Consider the following 23,611-nt stretch of genomic DNA (forward strand, 5'->3'; position numbering starts at 1 on the left):
TCCTACCACATTCTGCACTAAAGGTTCTGAAAATAACTCTAAATAATGGTGTCCATAACGACTCCAATGTTATGGACACCATTATATTTGAGACCATTTAAAATAGTGATTTGGTCAAATACTGCTTTGTTGATTATTTATTTCATTCCTGTTAATTATAAATCCTTAAGATAAACGTGTTGGACAAATTTGACTGCACAGGATGTAAATCTGAAATAAATATAGAAAATTCAATAAATACTCAGCAGGTCAGACAGCATCTGTGAAGAGAGAAAAGGAGTTAATGTTTCAAGATGATGATCTTTCATCAACAGATGGGATTTGAATTCAGCTCTCTGGATTACTAGTCCAGTGCACCTTGTCACATGAGAAAGTTATGGTTGAAACAGACAGTTCAGTCTATTGACTCTGTTCCACCATTTAGTGGGATCATAACATAAGAACATGAAAGCTCTGAGCCTTTTGTGCATGCTCTGCCATTCAAGATCAAGATCGTGGCTGACCATCTATCTCAGCTCCATTTTCCTGCACTGTCTCCATATCCCTTGATTCCCTTAATGTCCAAAACTAGATCAAACTCTGTTTTGAATGAACTCAGTGGCTGAGCCTCCACAGCCCGCTGGAATAGGGAATTATAAAGTATTTTTTAAGTATTCTTTTTTTTTACTTATTCTGCAGATTTGTGGACAAGATAGTCGATAGTTTGTGCAATCAGATTCACTCAAAGAAGTCACTTAAAGTAAGCCTGAAATATGGGGTAATTATACAAAACTATATAGTTGCAGGGACAGCCCCCTCTTGAAGTTTTAATGTGTGTTGCTAATGGTTGAAGCTCTGCACCAGTAGTGTAGCCTATAAAATTACCCCATTTGTGACTGACCAGGTGCCCAAGGAAGGAGCCAAGTAATTCAATTCAAATACAAGCATTGCAGTTTTATTTGTGTACATGTTTTATTGGTGGCATCTTTTGCAATTATGAGATAACTCTTGCTTATACAGATCACTTCTGCAAAATCTTTTTCAGGTTATCTTATTTAAAATGAATGGTCATTTCAATATAAAGAATCACATAATTTAATAATGTGGTTTGTCTATCTAAAAGTCCATGTGGTCACCTACTCTAAATGTGTAATATGGCAACTATAGTGTGTTTACTCCACTTCAATTGACTTCACTTTCCACAGCTTAATGTTTTAGCCCTGTCCAGGTCTGCAGGAGGGGATTGGATTTAGAAGAGAGTGCTTTAATGTCTGGCTCTCGCATTTTCTCCACATTGAAATTCCTGCTGTATATCAGGATACATCATGGATAACATCCAAATGAAGAGACTGTAAGTTTTCCCATTCTTCCAGGACTGCCAGTACACAATCATCAGATCGGTACACATTCAGAAGCAATCCTACAAATTCTGGGATGGAAGCTACAGACTATGTGGCTGAGGCTGGTGGCATCATTCTATGACAACAAGGTAAACATTCCCTTCACCTTCTTCTTGCTTTCTCTTAAAATTCACTCAACAGCTCAGTAGGATATTACTTTATTAGCCTTGCTATGTTTTACATTTCCTGCAAAAAATGCATTTGATTATTAATATGCAAATCTGTCAGCAATTTGTGGCAAGGCAAAAACTGCTGGTAAATTGAGAATCAACATCAATTACTGTCTAATTTGTACATCTTTGTAATATGACAGGTAATCACCATCAATTTTATGAAGACACTGCACTTCCATGCTAATTTTCCAGTAAACTTCCCATAGAAGATTAAATCTAGTAGTTATTGGGCAATAGCTTGAATAATAACAAAATTAATACTTTAATTGTTAATCAATTTTGGTGGCAGGGTAAACAAAGAACTAAAGATGTGGGGTATCATTCTGCCATGTAGTGGTTTGTTACATATTTAAACCTGTTAAATCTTGCTTTCCTACTTTCATTTCTGTTTTATTTCTATTTCTGTACAGTTTTAACTTTGAATTCACCCTCTGTCTCCAGAAGTCTTATCAAAATACACTGTCAGGTCCTGCTTCTTTGCCAGTCCTGGCTATGCTGCTGCTTGGTTGCCATTGGCTCACCATTTTTAGCTTGTACTTTTTTAACAACCACATATTGAAAGGTGCAGGAATGAACAGGCAAAATTGAAAGGCTTTGCAGCAATTAATTCAGGATACTGTCCTTTACTTTGTGCTTCAGGATTTCTCAGAATCATTCCCTGACTATACCTATGAGTAGGAGGTTGATACTTTACATGAACATCCCTGAAGCACCAGCTCATATATATCCTCAGGGAGGCATCTGAAAAAGAGTTTGTCACTGAAGAAGTTAGCAGAAGTAAGCAGAAGCAGATGGAGCTGGCATAAGGCATGCAGCAACAAGGGAAGGGAGAGTTAAGGCACTAAGTTTCTCAATGTCCCTGAATTCATGTTTCATAGAATTACACAAGGAACAAAACATATTTTTTGATCAGAAGTGCATTATGCAGCCCTTCTTCAGACCTCTCTGCATGGCCTGTCAAGACTCATTCAGGGACCAATCTCTGTGCATGCATGCAACAGGCTGAAGAAATTTGTAGTTCATCAGGAAGTAATGGCCACCTCTACATGATTTGAACAGAATTGACAAGAATAGACGACCAAGGTACCATTACAGTTCGGCTGGTTATTTTTTCAGTGACCATTATCGAGACTCAGTGCTCCCATTTAAAGGCTCTCATGTCATATTTGAAAGGCTGGATTATTGGTTTGAGAGATTCTGGATGGGAGGCCTATTGCCAAGCAAGGATCTATTCTCTCATAAACCGCTGACTCAAAATCTGGTAGTACCTGCCTGGTCATCACAAAGGACAGGCCAAGAGGATCTGTTGGGAAACAGCAGGGGCTGCTGCACTTCCTCTTCAGAGTACGTTTAGGTACCATATTGCCTTAAACTCACACTCAACAAAGGCAAAGTGCACCTCCCCTTTAAACAGCAGATGCTGCACCTTTAAATGGTTCTAACCAATCATGGTATTGGCCCCATGCTGTGGTTTGCAGCCACTTGTCTGCATTTTTTGAGCTGGCTGCTCAGCACAATCATATACATTAGCAGACAGCATGAAAATGGAAGCTGCTGGCTTCAGAAATAACAGATGCAATTTAATCTTGCATTTTGATTCTCCTGTTTATTTTAGAAAATTGTCAAATGTATCCCCTTTGAGTATAAAAGCCAATGAATTGATTTTAAATCTGTTTAAAAAAGACAGTCTTTGCCTGGGCTGGAATATTTCAGGTACTATACTTTGGGAAGGATGTCAAGGCCATGAAAAAGGTGAAGAGATTTATTAGAGTGGTTTCTGGAATGAGGGAGTTCATTAACCTGGAGGAGATGGAGGCATTCCCCTGAGAGTGAGAAAGTTAAGAGTTGATATGATAAAACAATGAAAATCGTGAAGAATTTTGTTTGAATAAATTAGGAAAAACTGTGATGGAAGAGCTGGTGACCAGGTGACATGGATTAGGGTGATTGGTAGAATCAGAGGTGTTCTGGAATACAATAGACAATAGACAGTAGGAGCAGAAGTAGACCATTCGGCCCTTGGAGTCTGCACCGCCATTTTGAGATCATGGCTGATCTTCAACAATCAATATCCTGTTCCTGCCTTGTCCCCATATCCCTTGATTCCCCTATCTATAAGAAACCTATCTAGCTCCTTCCTGAAAGTGCCCAGGGAATTGGCCTCCACTGCCCTCTGAGGCAATGCATTCCACAAATTCACAACCCTCTGGGAGAAGAAGTTTTTCCTCACCTCTGTCCTAAATGGCCTAGCCCTTATTCTTAAATCATGCCCCCTGGTCCTGGACTTCCCCAACATCTGGAACATATTTCCTGTCTCTATCTTGTCCAATCCCTTAATAATCCTGTATGTTTCAATCAGATCCCCTCTCAATCTTCTCAATTCCAGTGTGTACAATCCCAGTGCCTCCAACCTCTCAGCATAAGACAGTCCCGACATCCCCGGAATTAACCCTGTAAACCTACGCTGCATGCCCTCTATAGCCAGAATATCCTTCCTTAACCCTGGAGACCAAAACTGTACACAATACTCCAGGAGTGGTCTCACCAGGGCCCTGTACAAATGCAAAAGAATCTCTTTGCTTTTGTACTCAATTCCCCTTGTAATACAGGCCAACATTCCATTAGCCTTCATCACTGCCTGCTGCACTTGCTCATTCACTTTCAGTGACTGATGAACAAGGACTCCTGGATCCCTTTGTATTTCCCCCTTACCTAAATCCACACCATTCAGATAATAATCCGCCTTCCTGTTCCTGCTCCCAAAGTGGATAACCTCACACTTATCCACATTAAACTTCATCTGCCAAGTATCTGCCCACTTACCCAACCTATCCAATTCACCTTGAATTCCCCTAACTTCCTCTACACATGTCGCACTGCCACCCAACTTTGTATCATCAGCAAACTTGCTAATGTTATTCACAATGCCTTCATCTAAATCATCAACATAGATCGTAAACAGCTGCGGTCCCAGCACCGAGCCCTGTGGCACCCCACTAGTCACGGCCTGCCATTCTGAGAAACATCCATTCACCCCTACCCTTTGTTTCCTATCTGCCAACCAGTTTTCTATCCATGTTAATACCCGCCCCCCAATTCCATGAGCCCTAATTTTACCCACCAATCTCCTGTGCGGCACTTTATCAAATGCCTTCTGAAAGTCGAAGTATACAACATCCACTGAATCTCCCTCGTCTATTTTCCTGGTTACATCCTCAAAAAACTCCAGTAGATGAGTCAAGCATGATTTGCCCTTGGTAAATCCATGTTGACTCGACCCAATCCTATCATGGCTATCCAAATATGCTGTTATTTCATCCTTAATAATAGACTCTAGCATCTTCCCCACCACAGATGTTAGGCTAACTGGATGATAGTTCTCCATTTTCTCCCTCCCTCCTTTCTTAAAAAGTGGGATAACATTAGCCATTCTCCAATCCTCAGGAACTGACCCTGAATCTAAGGAACATTGGAAAATGATCACCAATGCATCCACAATTTCTAGAGCTACCTCCTTTAGTACCCTGGGATGCAGACCATCTGGACCTGGGGATTTGTCAGTCTTCAGCCCCATTAGTCTACCCATCACCATTTCTTTCCTAATGTCAATCCACTTCAGTTCCTCTGTCACCCTCTGCCTTTTGTCCATCCTTACTTCTGGGAGATTTCTTACGTCTTCCCCCGTGAAGACAGATCCAAAGTACTTATTAAATTCGACTGCCATCTCCCTGTTTCCCGTAATAATTTCACCCGATTCGGTCTTCAAGGGCCCTAAAAGAGGCAAAATTAACTCAATTCAATAGCAGTTCAACTATTTGAGGGAAAATGCTTAGAGGGCAGGGAGAGGTGCTGGGATGTGGCACAGTGGCTGAAGTCCTCTGTCTGTAACAGGCAATATTTTTCTGATTGCAGGTATGTATAAGCTGCTACAAATCATATCTTGGAGGCATCATTCTAACTTAAATTTGTCTTGCTATAGTAAAAACTAAGCAGGGTGCTGGTGGCTCAAAACAATGCAGAATTCTCTGTTAATCTGACTAATTGCAAGAAGTGCCTTGGAAGTTCTTCTGAATTGATCTTGTTCAATTTTCCCAAAAGGTGTAAGATATTGCAGAATTTATGGCAAATTTTTTCAGCATACATCATGTTTATAAGATATTCTGGGTTCAACTGGCAATATTCCAGAATGAACTAATCCCCATTGGGAGTTCCCATTAATAATGTTCATTTGTGGGCCTTCAAAGAGGCACAAGAAAATTCATGAATACTTTTAAAGTTTCTGAACGTAACTAGATTTTGAATTGACCAAGAAATTTTCTACACTATCCAAATAAAACCAACAACTAGTTCTGTCCAGTGCTGTTCTCCAGTCCTGATGAAGGGTCTCAGCCCGATATGTCAACTGTTCATTTCCCTCCATAGATGCTGCCTGATCTGCTGAGTTCCTCCAGCATTTTGTGTTTGTTGCTACAGATTTCTAGCATCTGCAGTGTCTTTTGTGTCCCCACCCAGTTCTGTATGCTTGTTAAAAGTGGAAACTCCACCCCAATGAAAGGAGTTTTAACCTCCAATGAAGTTAGAATAAACAATCCCAACGCAACTTCTTCTAATTTTAATGGACATAAGGGGGAGAAGGTTGGCAGCCCTTTCCCACTCCATAATGCCTCTGTCTACCTTCCATTCAAACTACCTTCCAGATTTAACCCTCTGACAGTACTTTCCGAGGTCTTGGGAAAATCAGCAGCAAAAGAAGGTAGAGGGTGCTGCATGGAAGATGCAAATACATTTATAGGGAAATGTAGATCCCTCTGGTTTCCCAAAGAAAATCTCTTTTACCCTGCCAAAATCAATGATCTCCATTCCCTAGTTCTCTAATCTCCCCCAAGATCATTGACCACCACTTCCTTCCCCACCCCAGGATTGCTTAGCTCTCCCCAGATAGCTGAACACCTACTCCATTCCATTTATTCCAGCCATCCTGACCTCATGCTAAATGAATCACTATTGGTTGTATAAATACTTGAGAAACTGAAAACTGAGTTTATTTGCACATGTAATTTGTGACCCTCATCTGGTCTTCCCCTTTACCTAAAGGACAGGGAAGAAGCAAGATTCCTGGAGAATTCCTGAGACCACATTGCAAAATAGGAAGGGAAGATGGGAACAAAACTGATTAAAAATTTGGGCAAGAGGTAAATATGAAGGGGCTACTTAAAGGAATAGAGAGAAGTGGAGAGCAGAAAGTACCGGGAAGGGAATTCCAGAGTTTAGAATCAAGATAAAAATGTCTTGAGGCCAGTAGCAGAATGATTAACCTTAGAGATGCATTAGAGATCACAACAGGAGATCACCAGCAAGTTCCTCGATTAGTGTAAGACCAGAGGACATTGTGGAGCTACTGGGGGATGAAGACAACAAGGGATTTGAAAGTAAAATTGAGGATTTTAAGACTGTTGTGTTGCCTGTCTGCTGAACTATGTAGGTCAATGAATATAGGGGTGCTGGATGAACAAGACAAATAAATCATTGCAATAATTAATTCTAGGCATGGATAATGTTTCAGCAGCAGATGGGTTGAAGAGTTGCAGCTGGCTGGTGTTTGGAGGCAGTGGACATATGTGGCAGGAAGTTCATTTAATTCAAATCTGATGCTAAATTAGCAAGCAGGCTGGGTCAACCTCAGATAGTTTGCCAGAGAGGATGGAGTCATTTGGTAAGGAACATACTTTCTGGCAGGGTCTGAAGACAATGACTCCTACCATTCCAGTACTTAGTGGGAGGGATTATCTGCTTGTCAAATTTGGAATGGTGGTGGCAAATCGGAGCAACAAACAATCTGCTGGAGGAACTCAGTGGGTTGAGCAGCTATGTTAGGGAAAAGGAATTGTTGATGTTTCGGGTCGAAACCCTGCATCAAGTTATAACCAATGTAAATATGTCTCACAGTAGCTTTAGAGAAATGGCTTGGAAATTTCCTCACAAACACTTTTTTTAAACTTTAAACTCTCCTTTAATGTAGAGGAGGCAGGGGAAGAAAAGCAAAATTCTTTCCTCCAGTACACATATACTCTGAACATTTCTGGATATTTCAAAGGTTTTGCCAAAGTTTTCTGCTCTTAGAATCTTAAGTTCTGGCATCCTTTATAGATTCAGCAAATTGAATTTGATAATGGATTACATAGTAACAATATAAGAAGTTTTTCAACCTCATGCTTTCTAATCATGAGGCTACAAATGGAAGTACAAACATAGGAATTAGGAAAACATGACTAGAGAACATGACTTAGGAAATCAGGGGCATAATTTTAAGGCGAGTGGAGGAAGATATAAGGGGGATGTCAGGGGTAAGTTTTTTTACAGAGAATGGTGGGTGCGTGGAACGCACTGCCGGCAGAGGTTGTGGGGGCAGATACATTAGGGACATTTAAGAGACTCTTAGATAGACGCATAAATGATACCGAAATGGAGGGCTACGTGGGAGGGAAGGGTTAGATAGATGTTAGAGCAGGATAAAATGTTGGCACAACATTGTGGGCCGAAGGGTCTGTACTGTGCTGTAATGTTCTATGTTCTATGACTGAAAGTTTAAGAGGAAAATTATCTATGCTTCTGGTTTTTGCCATTGTCTTCAATGCCAATTGAATGATTTATACATTTTCTGCTTCCGCGGCTTCAGCACTATTTAAACATTTGGTTTTGCTTCTCACAAGATACCTTAGCTAAGATTTGATTTTTTTTTCAAAACAAGTGCATTATGTGATTTTTGTAACGTAAATGTTAGCACATGCTCATGCAATTCTGTTGTTTCATATTCTGAGATAATAGGATTATATTTAATATGTTAACTATTTTGACTAGAGAAGGCAATAATGAAATTTAATTGATTTAAAATTTCAGTGGGGTTTGGACTGGGTAAATGAGAATAAATGTCTTTTCAAGTTGGGGACACTAAAGAGGAATTTGTGTTTGACGTGTGAATAGAAGTTAGGGGAAATTTGTTTAAGTAGAAATTGTTGGAGAACTGAGTGACTAAGGTAAGACATCATTGGACTTTTCAAGGACAAAGTGATAAAGTTTGAAGCAGAGAATGTGATGGTGGGTAAAGTGCTGGCATATCAATAAGAGGCCAAGGCCAAGCCTAAGCCTATCATGCATTTCTATGGTTCTGATTTTAAAACAAGTGAGTGAGTTTGGCAGGAAGTTGTGGATTGATGTGGAGAGAAGGAAAGGACAATGGCAGTCAAAGTGGAAGTTGAAAGAACAGACAGTGAGAGGTTCATACACGGAGATAAAATTGTATTATTTTAAATTAATATCAACCAATAAGAAGGTACATAAATAATGTCAGAGATATGCTCCATCCTGTATCTGTAGTTCACCGTGCATCGTGCCTCTAGGTGGTGTGAAAAGATCTTTGAAGGTGAGATAGGAGGATACACCTGATGAGTGTGCCTAAATGGAGGAACCTCGTCAATACAGAAAGTTGTGCGAGGGCCTGACGTGGGCTGGTAGTAACTGGCCTATTACTTGACAGAATCCTTTGATCTGGATTTTCTGCTTTTGCAAATAAGATGGCCAAACTTTTTGGGTGCTGCAAGTTTTAATACAATAAATACCTTGAGAACTAAGGTTTAAAGCATTTTGATTAAAAATGTCTGTGAGGTCAGTGGAAGGTCGGGAGGTAAGACTATTACCTCTAAATTAGAGTCTGGAATCAAGTTGGACTCCAGACATTTGAGCTCCATGTCTAGTCTGGCATTCCACTGCAAACTGAGTGGCTGCTGCTCTGCTGCATGTGCTGCTTATTGAATGTTAAGTTGACATTTGTCGGCACAGTCAGGCAAACAAAATAGATTTCGTGGCAATTTTTGAATCCAAAATTGGCTCAGTGGTAGAAAGGATTTGGCATTTCCAAGTGGAGTTTTATTGACTGGAATGCTCTTTTGCAATGGAATTCTGTAGAACTCAGTGATTGGCTCCTTACTTTTTGTGGCATAGTTTAGTGACTTGGACATGAATGTAGGGGACATAATTATGAGCTTTGTTGATAATACCAAAACTAAGCAATTAGTTGATAATTTTAGGCTACGTGATGATATTCAATGGACTGGTTATGTGACCGGGAAAGTGGCAAATGGAATTCGATCCAGAGATGTGAGCAAACATATTTAGGAAGGACCAAGAGGCCAAGGGAAAAAACAATAAGAGAAATCTTGGTGGCCTGGAGACCATTGTTAAAATCAAAACTGCTGGCTTTCAGCTGCTGAAACTGAAGAAAGTCTGTGATTGCTAAACAGTGCCAAGTGCACAAGTCCAAAGCTTAGTGAGTGACAAATGGCACCACATCTAACAGTCCACAGCACTGCAGAACTCCATGTGGAGTCCAATGGTGGGGCCCACTTTGCTGGAGAATTGCCATTCAGATTGACTGCCAGGTCAGACCTGGCATAGGATCAGAAACCTCATAGACTTCAAGAGGGATTCCAGGCATCAGGAGGCAAAAGAGAAGGCAAGTAAATTTTAAATATTATTTCACTTAGCTTAACATAGTCAATTATTTCTGACTGTTTCGTGCGTTTTCATTAACAGTATTTTTGATATAGTTCTTGAACCTTTTTAAAATTATATACTGCAATTTTATTAGATATTAAATGTCTCTGACTCTACCCTTTTAGTATCTACCCTGAATATCAGACCATATTATAATAATATAGCAATATTTATCATATCCACATACATGTATATGATTTAGTGTTAGTACTGTTATATTGTTATAGTATGGTATTCACATTGATTGTTAAAACCCTAGTTACTGAGAGAAGTGCAGCATATTACCTAATCAAAGAATGGTTATTGTAAAAACTATGTGAAAGATGAACTGTGGAGTCAGTGCGGCTGAAATGAACAATGGTACTGACAGAAGGTAAGGATGACACATTTACAGACCAGACTTCTAGGATTATTGGGTTTGTCAGGTGGTAGCCAGATAGACTCAAACATTGCTCACAGGAATAAACAAACATACATTAAATGCAACACACAAGGCACTAGAGGAACTCAGTGGGTCCAGCAACATCTATGGAACAAAATGGACAGTTGATGTTTCTGGTCAAGACCTTCATCTGGACTGCATTTTTAAAACTACAAACTAAAAATGAAGTGCACTTCATTTAGTGCATTTGTGGAATGCGAAATGTAACAAAATGTGTGAAATTTGAGCTCTCTGGAGAAATCAAAAGAAAGAGAGAGAGAGAGAGAGAGCTTGGGCCAACTTGCTTGTTTGCACCAGCCTATTTGACTGTATTAGAAGTGGCCAAAATCTCTCGAAGTCAGAGAATTGGAGCTTCAACCAACATCAATGTGCGCACTCCACAGGAAACCTGTGAGGGCTGGCCATCCAAGATCAGGTAATATCTGTAACCTCAAAGTAACTTGGAGTTGTAAAAATTAAGACAGTTAGTTTGACATGGGTTTGAGCTCTTGATTATTTAAAAGCAACATTTCTTTTGAAGATTTGTTACAATATGATCACCATTTCCCAAATACTTGCTTGCCCTTACTTTGCTGAGATTCAACAAGGATTAAGTGTTGGTTTGGAAGTCTGTAATTTTAAAAAATGCTTGGAAATTGTGATCTCCAGCAGAAAGAGAAAAACAGTCCAGAATGAAATAATGTTTTGTATTAATTTCAACCGTGACAGAGAAGTTTTAAAAGTAATAATATCACAATATGAATCAGGGTCATGCATGAAATTGTTCAATGCACAGATGGAAGCCTTGACCCACTTTGTGGTGGTATTAGAGTGGGCAATAAAGTTAATTACAATTCCCTCCACAGTTTGTGTAACCAATAAAATAAGACTATTGCTAATATTCATACTTAAAATCATCATGGCTTTTTAAAAGAAATCTCCTACTTTGCTGTTGAATAATACAAAATCTTGTATATTTTTTCATGACGCACATGAACAGAATGCATGCAATTTAACAGATTTTTGCTTGGAAAGTAATGAACACTGCTTTCAATGGTATTTATTAGAGAAGGGAGCTATCCTTAATAGAGTCATGCAGCATAGGAACATGCCTTATGGCTCACCCTCCCCATGCCAACCATCAAGTATCCTTATATACTAATCCGATTTACGAACATTTAGTCTGTAGCCTTTATGCCTTGACAATTCAAATGCTTATTGATTTGGGAGTCAAAATGAAGAGGGGCGTGCTTTGTGCTTATTGATATGGACTGCAGCTAACTTGGAGGGACCTATGCATTTGGAAAAATGAGGCTATCATGACTCAGTAATCCAAATACAGATGATTGCTTTAAATGAAATCTCTTGCTAATGAGCTTCTACTACCTTTCTGCCACATTCAGATGCTTTAGGACTAAATTTCAGTTCTCTCCTGCAAGGGTAATCGTTGACCCAGGTTTTTGACATCTTCTGTAATATCTCCTCATGTGGCTTGTTGTTGAATCCTACTTGGTAATGTTCCCGTGGGATGTTTTGGTACATTTTACTACATTATAGGCACTATATAAGTTTAAGTTAGTGTTACTGCAGTAATAGAGAATGGGTTAAAAGAAGATGGGTGAGTATTTTTATTATCAGTAGCTTTCTGTGTTTGGATGTATTATCACACTTCAAGGACTTACCTAGATATATTTAAAGATCACATACAGTGTTTTAAGGGTCAAACGGGAGGCTACACTTCCAGGTTCAACAGGAGTAGCCAAAGAAAAATGTTAACTCAATGTCCTAAGTGCAAATTTTTGAACAGAAACAAATAAGGTGGCTTCAACCTTAGTGTTATTGGGGCTGAAGAAAATTTTGGAGGAGGAATCTGATATCACATTCTCACTTGGACATCATACTGACAGTCATAGAATCGAGGACAGTGGAATAACTGGGTATTATTTAAGTGCCTATGTTCATGATGCTGTCATGAGCCAGTAAATAGGTGAAGAACATGAGGAAGCTGAATGGAGTATTTTACATCATTTGAATGTATTGACTATACCAGATGAGGTATAAAATAGGAACCAGGAGAGGAGGAGGAAAAGAGGAAACAAATTCAATAATGGAATCATAATCTCTGGGCTAGTCAAGAAGACGAAAATTGATGCCATTCAACATTTATGGAACCTTTCAAAACCTCAAAGGCAAATGGGATTAGTATAACGAAGTACAACAGTCTGCATGGATATGGGGGACAGGAGGACCCATTTCTGTGGTATATATCTGTATAACCTTCCAAAGTGCTTTAAAGCCAATTAAGTATTTTAAAGTGTAGTTATTTTAATTGCAACCAATTTGCACACAGCCAAGTCCAGTAAGCAGCATTGTGATAATGTTGTTCTTCTTCAAGATTGTGCCAGAGGATCTTTAGCATCTACCTGAGAGAATAGCTCAGTTCTGAGTTTAATTACACTATTGCATTTGAAAATTGACTTCTCCAACAGTGTAACCCACTCTAAATGGTAGGCTGGAGATTAGCCTTGACTCTTTAGCTTGTTGCTAGAGTGGGACTTGAGCTTAAAAGCTTGTGACACAGAGTCAAAGGTACCAGAGCTGAAAACCCATAAAAAAGGGTCATGTTAGTTGACAGAAAATCAAAATCAGAAGGGACATAAGGTAGAATGGGAAACAAACTAGCCAAGAAAAGAGTAAAAGAAAAACAGTTTTAATACAATCCAAAATCAGTGGAGAGTTGAATTATCTTATATTTACTTATAACAACACAGAAGGAGATCATATGGCCCAAAGGGTTCATTCCAGCTCCCAAGGGAGCAATCCCATTAAACCCATTCCTCCTTTCCTTATTTCCCTATATCCCTATAACTTATTCTCTCTCACAGATGCCCATCAACACCTCTTTGGTAATTATTAACCTACATTGATGGATAATTTACAGTCGCCAATTAACCTACCGTGAGGAAAGCAGGGTACTTGGTGAAAACTCATGTATTCGCAGGAAGAATGTCCAAATTCTGCACAGGTAATACCCAAGGTCAGGATTGAACCTGGGTCGCTGGAGCTGTGAAGCTCTAGAGGACTAACTGCTGTGCCATTGTGTCACCCAACAGGATGCAGGGAGTTCCAGATGGACAGGTTAAGTTCATATCAGAGCTAAGGTATTTAAGGCCTTTTATATTCTGCTTCCATGAAATCAAATTTTATGATCTCAATAGCCTCTACTTTCTCAGGAGGCTAAAGAACTTTGGCATGTCCCCTTTGACACTCACCAGTTTTTATCGATGCACCATAGAGTCCATCCTATCCGGATGCATCACTGCTCTGCCTATAAGCACAAGAAACTGCAGAGAGTTGTGGACATAGTTCAGCACATCACGGAAACCAGCCTCTCTTCCATAGACTCTGTCTATACTTCTCACTGCCTCGGTAAAGCAGCCAACATAAACAAAGATCCTACCCACCCCGGTCATTCTCTCTTCTCCCCTACTCCCATCGGGCAGAAAGACACAAAAGCCTGAAGGCAAATGCCACAAGGACAGCTTCTATCCCACTGTTATAAGACTATTGAATGGTCCCCTAGTATGATAAGATGGACTCTTGACCTCACAATCTACCTTGCTATGATTTTACACCTTTGGTCTACCTGCACAGCATTTCTCTGTACTGTAACACTTTATTCTTCATTCTGTTATTGTTTTACCTTGTACTATTTCAATGCACTGTTGTAATGAATTGATTTGTATGAACAGTATGCAAGACAAGTTTTTCACTGTACCTCAGTACATGTGATAATAATAACCGATTTACCAATTCGGTCATTGATTAAAATTACTTTCTTCTGGTGCTGGTTCAACTGTTCATCGCTATATTATTGTTAATTACCTTGAGCATTGCACTCTATGAGCTGAAAAAACTGAACGCCAATCCAACAAGAGGGAAGTATTCTTGAACTGTCCTACCATGTAAGTATTAAACTGAAGTTTTGCTGTGGGATCTGAGCTGAAAACCAAACCATATATGAAAAACATTGCAAGATGTTAATATTTCTTGCGTAGCTTTAGCTTTGGTAATATAGTGCCATCTTGAGGACTTTCTGCAAGTTGGAATTATTTGTGAAGACTAATAATTTTGATGATGAAATGGAGAACTGTTGTCATCAGTGAATATAAAAAAAACTGCAGATGCTAGAATCTGAAATGAAAACATACTTAGCTTCAGAAGAATGGTCATCAACTTGAAACTTAACCCTGTTTTTCTCCCTCCACAAATGCTACCATGACTACCTGAGTATCTTCAGCACTTTAGGTTTTTATTTGCTTTTGTCATTGACCTGAGTGACTGAAGAGAAGATTAGAAATCAACACTTTACATGCACTATACACGGTGAATCCTGAAAGCTGTTTCTTATGGTTTTTTGTTGCAAGGGATGTGATGAATTAATTTCAGGCAGGGTCAGTTGAGATGCAGTATTTAGATCAGCAGTAGTACAAAGATGGGCTGTGATGCTGGTGCAATTTCCAGCCTTGGTACCATAGAGATAAGATGCCTTGATGTGTCATAATGTGGCTATCTGACTGTACAACCAACAACGATGCTCAATATCTTTCACATGTTTAATAACTGACCAACCTGTGGAATCAAATTAACCAGTGATCCATTGGAAACAGAGCTTCTGGACTTTAAGTCTAAAATCACTAAACTTTCACCTGCCCAATTCCCTTTAAATTTCTAAGGATTCCCCAGTCCTATTTCTGAATTGGCATGTTTATATTTACTTTCCCTTTATATCATCTTAGGCTGTCTTCCAAACTCATCTTGTCCATGAGATTATTTAAAGTGATTCAGCAGGGAGGTTAAAGACTGAAAAGCAAAGAATGATCTTTTCCACAATCCCTTTTATTGCTACCTTTTCAAAGGACAAATTCTTCAGGAATCCATGTGTTGTTACATTATATGCAGCTGTCATCTGCAAGGAGACAAATAAATGGTATATGTTGTTAAAGAGGAATATGAGATTGAAGTGCCTTGCATGGCCAGCAAACTTGTCATTTGTGGCTTTGCACATATGAAGGTCAATAGGATTCTCCACACATTCCCCAAACCTGATAGCCTGATTCCCAGTGATGCTCCAAAATTTTCTGAATTCTGGAACAATGCTGATAGATTGGAAGATAGCAAATGTGGCACAAGTGAGAAAACAAGGAAGTATTTAACCAGTTAGACTGATAATGGTTGTTAGCAAAGTGTTGAAATCCATTATTAAGGACCTGGCAACAGGACTGTTAGAGAAACCTAATGTGATTCATCTGAGCTAACATGTCTTTTTTCAAAGGAAAACTATTTTTGGAAAATCTGATACTTTTTTAAAGATCTAACTACCAGGGTAGGCAAGTAAAAACCAAAATATGCAGATTGCTGTTTATCAAAAGCACTTGACAAAGTACTGCATTAAATATTGTCACATAAAGAAAACGCACAGGTTTGGGAGCAACATTTTAGTATGAATCGAGGACTGATAAAGGACAAAAAAAACAGGAAGTAAATTGACAAACTGTTTCTAGCATGGTACAATAGGTACCATTGGCTATCCATATAGTAAATGACCTAGATTAAAAGAGTTTAATGGATTTGTGTTCATTGACACTACAGACCTTGGCGGGAAGACGAACTGTGAACAGGATGCGAAGAATCTGCAAAGGGATACTGGCAAGTAAGTGGGTAAAAATAAGGCAAATAGAGTAAAATGTGGAAAATCGTGATGTTATGAAGAATGATAGGAAGAATAGAAAAGCTTTTTTTATATAGTGGAAACATAGTCATTCAGTTAAAAAGCAGTAAACATACAGTTACTTCAGCCATCAGCAAGGCAAATTGTATGGCCTTTATTGCAATGGAAGTACAAAATTAAGATTGGATGAAAAGGCATTGACCTGAAACGTTTACTCTGTTTTTCTCTCACAGATGCTACCTAACCTTTGAAGTGTTTCTGCCTTTTCTGGTTTAATTACAAAAGTAAGAAATCTGGTTGCAATTATCCAGGGCTTTATGAGATCATCTCTGGAATAATGGATGCAGTCTTGGCCCTTCCTACCACCTTCTACCTAAGGAAGGAAAAATTTGTCTTGTAATCAAAGTAGTACAGATTCTCTGAACAGATTTCTGGGATGAGTGGCTTCTCCTATGAGGGGTGACTGAGAAAGACTGGCCTCCTCATTGGAATTTAGGAGAATGCGACGTGATCTCATTGAGACACAAAGATTCCTCAGAAGGATCAATATGCTAAATGCTAAGTGGTTGTTTTCTCAATTGTTATGTAAAAGAAACCCACTCCCAAATAAAGCTAAAGTTAGAGGTTTTTGAATAAGCATAGGCAAGATTGGTATAATTCGCAGCCCATAGTTCCTTGAAAGTGGCAACACAGGTAGATATGGTGTTGAAGGAGGCATTTGGCATGCTTCCCTTCATAGTTTGGGGCATAGAGTATGAAAGTTAGCACATAATGTTGCAACCTTCCAAAACATTGGTTAGATCCCACTTGGCGTTCTGGTGTGCTGTTCTGGTCACTGCACTTTAAGAAGGATGTGGTTGCACTGGAGAGAATGCAAAAGAGATTGACTAGCATGTGGCCTGCACTGGAGGACTTTGGTTATAGGAAGAGTTTGGATAGGTTGGGTTTGTTTCCCTGGGGTGAAGGAGGCTGAGGGGTGACCTGATAGAAGTATATAAAGTTATAGAAGGCATTGATAGGGTGATCAGAATCTTTTTCCCTTGGTAGGGGTATCAAAAACAAAAAGGCATGGGTTTAAGATGAGAGGAAAGAGTTTTAAAGGACCTTTTTTTACACGGTGAGTGATTGATATCTGTAACTCGTTGCCAGAGAAGGTGGTGGAGTCAGATACAATCACCACGTTTAAGAGTCACTTAGAGAGACACTTAAATAGGCAAGGCATAGAAAGATACAGTCCTAATACAGGCAAAATGGGATTAGTGTAGATGGGCAAAAGGGTTGGGATGGATGTGATGGGCTGAAGGGCCTGTTTCTGTGTTGTTCTCTCTAACTCTATGACTCTGTGAGTGTTCCAGTATTGAAGGCCCAAGGGATGAAAATATGAGAGCAAGTATTGAATGTGGCAGAAAGCAGGCTATGGTTGAATCATAGAGATGTGTGGGGCTGAACAAATATTCTAACATTGTTTGGGAACTATGAAGTATTTATGGGCAGCTTTCTTCGGAAGTATTCTTAAGTCATCTTAAACATCAAACCTGAAACATACTTGAAGTTGTCCAATTGAAAGAACAAGTGCAGCTGTTCATGGCTAACATAAAAATCAAATAGATTTGAAATTCTTTAATTCCAAATTCTACAAGAACACTGGGGTATTTCTAAGTGGTAATGGATTATACCAGGAGCTCACAGCAGATGGTGCTGTGGGACAGCAGGTAAATACAGTGTCATGCAGAAGTTTGGGCACGCCTGGTCAAAATTTCTGTTACTGTGAATAGCTAAGTGAGTAAAAGATGACCTGATTTCCAAAAAGGCATAAAGTTAAAGATGACACATTTCTTTAATATTTTAAGCAAGATTACTTTTTTATTTCCATCTTTTACAGTTTCAAAATAACAAAAAGGAAAGGGCCTGAAGCAAAAGTTTGGGCACCCTGCATGGTCAATACTTAGTAACACCCCCTTTGGCAAGTATCACAGCTTGTAAACACTTTCTGTAACCAGCTAAGAGTCTTTCAATTCTTGTTTGGGGGACTTTTCACCCATTCTTCCTTGCAAAAGGCTTCTAGTTCTGTGAGATTCTTGGGCCGCCTTGCATGCACTGCTCTTTTGAGATCTAGCCACAGATTTTCGATGATGTTTAGGTCGGGGGATTGTGAGGGCCATGGCAAAACCTTCAGCTTGTGCCTCTTGAGGTAGTCCATTGTGGATTTTGAAGTGTGTTTAGCATCGTTATCCTGTTGTAGAAGCCATCCTCTTTTCACCTTTAGCTTTTTTACAGATGGTGTGATGTTTGCTTCCAGAATTTGCTGGTATTTAATTGAATTCATTCTTCCCGCTACCAGTGAAATGTTCCCTGTGCCACTGGCTGCAACACAAGCCCAAAGCATGATCGATCCACCCCCATGCTTAACAGTTGGAGAGGTGTTCTTTTCATGAAATTCTGCACCCTTTTTTCTCCAAACATACCTTTGCTCATTGCAGCCAAGAAGTTCTATTTTAACTTCATCAGGCCACAGGACTTGTTTCCAAAATGCATCAGGCTTGTTCAGATATTCCTTTGCAAACTTCTGATGCTGAATTTTGTGGTGAGGACACAGGAAAGTTTGGAGAAAAAAGGGTGCAGAATTTCATGAAAAGAACACCTTTCCAACTGTTAAGCACGGGGTTGGATCGATCATGCTTTGGGCTTGTGTTGCAGCCAGTGGCACGGGGAACATCTCACTAGTAGAGGGAAGAATGAATTCAATTAAATACCAGCAAATTCTGGAAGCAAACATCACACTGTCCATAAAAAAAAAGCTGAAGATGAAAAGAGTATGGCTTCTACAATAGGATAACGATCCTAACCACACCTCAAAATCCACAATGGACTACCTCAAGGGACACAAGCTGAAGGTTTTGCCATGGCCCTCACAGTCCCCCGACCTAAACATCATCGAAAATCTGTGGATAGACCGCAGAAGAGCAATTCATGCAAGATGGCCTAAGAATCTCACAGAACTAGAATCCTTTTGCAAGGAAGTATGGGCAAAAATCCCCCGAAGAAGAATTGAAAGACTCTTAGCTGTCTACAGAAAGCATTTACAAGCTGTGATACTTGCCAAAGGGGGTGTTACTAAGTACTGACCATGCAGGGTGCCTAAACCTTTGCTTCGGGCCCTTTTCCTTTTTTGTTATTTTGAAACTGTAAAAGATGGAAATAAAAAAGTAATCTTGCTTAGAATATTAAAGAAATGTGTCATCTTTAACTTTATGCCTTTTGGAAATCAAGTCATCTTTTACTTGCTTAGCTATTCACTGTAACAGAAATTTTGACCAGGGGTGCCCAAACTTTTGCATGACACTGTATATAAAATAATTCAACCCAGCAATACGTAGGCCACATTAACATTGCACTTTTGAGATGTAAGTCTTACAACTTAACCTAAGGTGCAAGATTATCAGTTTAGGATATCATGCTGGTATAACAGACATCTGTATTGTGTCCTTAACTCCAAAGTTACAGTGCTTTAGTGTCAAAATGTAAAGGTCAATACAACAACAACATAGAAACAATTATGTGATAACCTATCACTTTATCTGGGATGCCACATAAATTGCAGGCACTCACCAAGTAAAATATCTAATAATTCCTCCATAGATTTTCTATCAGCTTTTGCTTACTTCATGAACCATTGCAATAACTGCAAAATATTTGTTTTTTCAAGTTATTGCTTCCAAGTAATGAAAGTGGAAGGAAAGAGACCATCAATTTTAATAGATTTTAATGTCTTTCTTTCACCGTATTCTGGGTGGGACCTTGGAACTACACTATCGAGGACTAGACCTCTCTGTCCGTCTCGAGAGTGTGGAGTGCCAGCAAGGATGTCCCTCTGCACCTAGCTCAGGTAAGCATGGGCATGCAGGAACTCTGGAAGTCAGGCCAAGTCCAGCAAGGTTCAGCTCATTCCCTCAGGTTCTCTTTCCACACATGCTGCCTGCTGGGTATTTCCAGTCTTTTCTATCTATATTGCAAGAGGAAAGACATTAATCCAAAAATTATCCATGCATTTATTTCTTATTGAGCCAATGCAAGTCACCATTTTGCACAAAAATATTAATCTACTTGTTCATAAGACATTTCAACAAACTTTAGAAATGTTTGCATTAATATTGAAATGCCTGATGCCTGCAGTGCTGTTGTTATGTATTCATGCCTTTCTCTACTGAGTTCTGAGTTCATGATTATTAGAAGCCCAGTTGTTGTGATTGTTTAGGAAGCTGGCACTGAGAATTTTAACCAAAAGGACACCCACTGCAGAAATTTGTGACATGTTTATACTCTCCATGGTGAAAAATATACAGCTCAGTCAGGTAATCATACAGCATGGAATAACTCCAGGTTGTGGACTACTCTGAAGGCACTTCCAAACTGATTGTTTGACACACCCTGAAATGATCATTAATTGAAGTACATTAGTTGTAAGGCACTGAAGATGCGAATTGCAAGGCACAGAATTAAAGGAACCCTTGAGGCACTCTCCACCCAGCAGGCTTCAGTCCACAAGTAGTTTCTCTTCCTCGCTTGTGTGCTGTAATTCACCAAGTTCTCTTTGTAACAATTCACCAGGTGATTGCATCGCCAACTACCTCCATCCCTCCATCAATAATTCACTGACTGGCTTCCCAAACCACCCTCCTGTGTTGGTGAGTGCCATTGCAAAATTGGTAACAAAATGGTGAAATTGTACATTTGGCTCAAATAGCTCATCCCCTGGGTGACAAGAGGATAAAGAAAAGACCTTTTGCTCCTGAAAAGCCTAGCTCTAGTGTCTTTATCTGAATTTTCACATCAGTGGAAATAGATTGTTTTGGGGAAAAAGGTCAAATCTCTTGAACACTTTTAATGCATTGTTCAAATCAATGGTCAACTTCAACTCAAGGGAAAACAAGACAGATCAATTTAACTTAACCATACAATCTAAACCTTTAATCTCAGGTATCATTCCGGAGAATCAGCACTGTACTCTTTCAAAGCTTTTGGTTCCAAATGTTTCTTTTCTTATGAAGAACTTTTCACTTCCTAAAATTCCCAAGACTTGAACACTGTTTCCATAACTACTGATCCTTTTCTAATAATACATGATAGATGATCCCTCTCTAATGTCTGGCCTATTCATCATTCTCATTATTCCAATTCTTCTCGTCTTTCTCACGTTTATCACTGCTTTCTCCTTTGAATCTTCTACTCTTGCTCTGAGTGTCCAATGTGTCATCCAACATTCTCTTCTTCTGTCCCAGATCTGCAATCTGTTGAAATTAAGACTGTTAGTATTTTGATATGTTAAATAATTCTCTCACAAGATCCTAGAATGTGAAAATATTTACCATCCATCCACAGATTTTTTTTTACCTTGTATATGATCTTGAGGCACTCAATCCTCTTCAATTAGAGAAGCAATCAGCAAATATCACTACATGAAAGATATTTCCCCTTGTTTCCTTCCTGGAAAGTTGGAGCAGTCCAGAAACTGCAGACAGAAGGCTTTGATGCTGCTGGGCTGCTGGCAAATCCATCTGCAGCAGAGTTGCTCAGACTCTCAGTAAGACCAGTATTTCTGCTCATTTCCTGGCAGGAGCCCCCATCAGGAAGGATGTATCAAGTACACTCTGTGTTCTCAGTTCCTCAAAAGAAGGGACAAGAAAAGTTGACTCTAAGAGGTCTGAGGCAATATTAATTTAATTTCACTAGCATTAGCTAAATGGATAGAAAATTAAGAAACTATATAAATCATTTACATTATTCTGTCCATATTTTAAATGTCTTTTAAGTTAATCAAAGCACAAACATTAACATGAATTTATTTAAACAATGCAATCTTTTTTTGGCATATGCACCCTCATTAATTTTAAGCTGGTATTTGTTCATGATTTTAAGACACAATGCATCTGGGATTATTCTGAACATCAAAGGCAGTTTTAAAAACAAAACCTAGGAAATTAATATGCATAAAGCATCTTACATTTGAAAACCAAGCCAATGAATAGAGATTGTTTTGGAAAAAAGATCCAACATTAGCAGGAAAATGCAGCACAGAAATACTTGCATGGGCCTGTCTGCAGTCAGAGAGGCTCAGTCTGAGATGGAAATGCATCGTGTAGTGCACTTTAGTTTCAGTTAATAGACAAACCTGCTTTCATCTTGCTGCTTTATGCACGGTGGCTTCTTTCTCTGCTTCACTTGTGGCACGTAAGTGCCTAGTGTATTTTATCTCCTTACCTGCTTGAGGGCCCTGAGAAAGTGTGCCATCAGCCTGTTTTCAGACATGATGCAAATGAAAAATTAGCACTCCTGAGATGCACTTAGGTACATTTGCAAAACTGTGTAGGGGAAAGTACAATCATTGATCTGGAAACTGTGAAGGAGAATTAGAAAGATGCATGAAATATTAATTCATTCTTTTGTGCCTGTCTGAATGTTTATTTAATCAGTTTGAAGAGCACACACTTAACCATGCAGGAATAAACTGTAAGACTGGCTGTTGGACAGTTTGATTTATATATTAACTCACAGTATGTGGATGTTGCTGGCAAGGCCAGCATTTATTTCCCATCCCTAATTACCTTTGAAGAGATATTTGCCACTAACCTTCTTGAACCCCTGTAATCCTTTTTATGAAGGTTGCAGTTGGGTAGAGAGGGCAATGTATTTCCAAAGCAGGGTGGTGTGTGATTTGGAGAACAACCTGCAGGTGGTGGTGTTCCCATGCACCTGTCTATTTGACTTTCTTAATGTTAGAGCTTAAAAGGTACTGTCAAAGTGGCCTTGCTCAGCTGCTGAAGTGATTTTGTTTTTAAGTAGGACACACTATAGTGGTGTACCAGTGCTGGGGAGAGCGAATAGTAATATAGTGCACGTAGGCTCCTTTGTCCTGGAAGATGTTGAGCTTTTTGAGTGATGCTGGAACTGCATTTATCTAGGCAAGTGGACACTAGTCCAAGAGACTACACAGCTGTGTCTTGTAGATGGTGGAAAGAGCTTGGGGCATCTAGAGGCGAGTAATTTGCTACTGAATACTCTGACCTCCTCTTGTAGACATGGTACTTATATAATAAGGACAGAAAATGATGGAAACAACTAGCAGCTCTGGCAAGATCTGTGGAAAGAGAAAGAGTTCTTACAGTATTTAGATAACAGCTCAGTTAAATTTCTGGTCAGTGGTGACCCTAGAATGTTGAAACTAGGAAATTTTGCAATATGAATGTCCTGAAAATCAGGTTAATTTTTTTTGTGATTAGGCTGACTTTTGTTGTTAAATTCTTTCTTGTTAGAGATGGTCATTGTCTGTTATTTGTGCAGTGTAGATGTCATTTGCCAG

This window comes from Pristis pectinata, chromosome 10 (genome assembly GCF_009764475.1).
Source record: "Pristis pectinata isolate sPriPec2 chromosome 10, sPriPec2.1.pri, whole genome shotgun sequence".
Lineage (NCBI taxonomy): Eukaryota > Metazoa > Chordata > Chondrichthyes > Rhinopristiformes > Pristidae > Pristis > Pristis pectinata.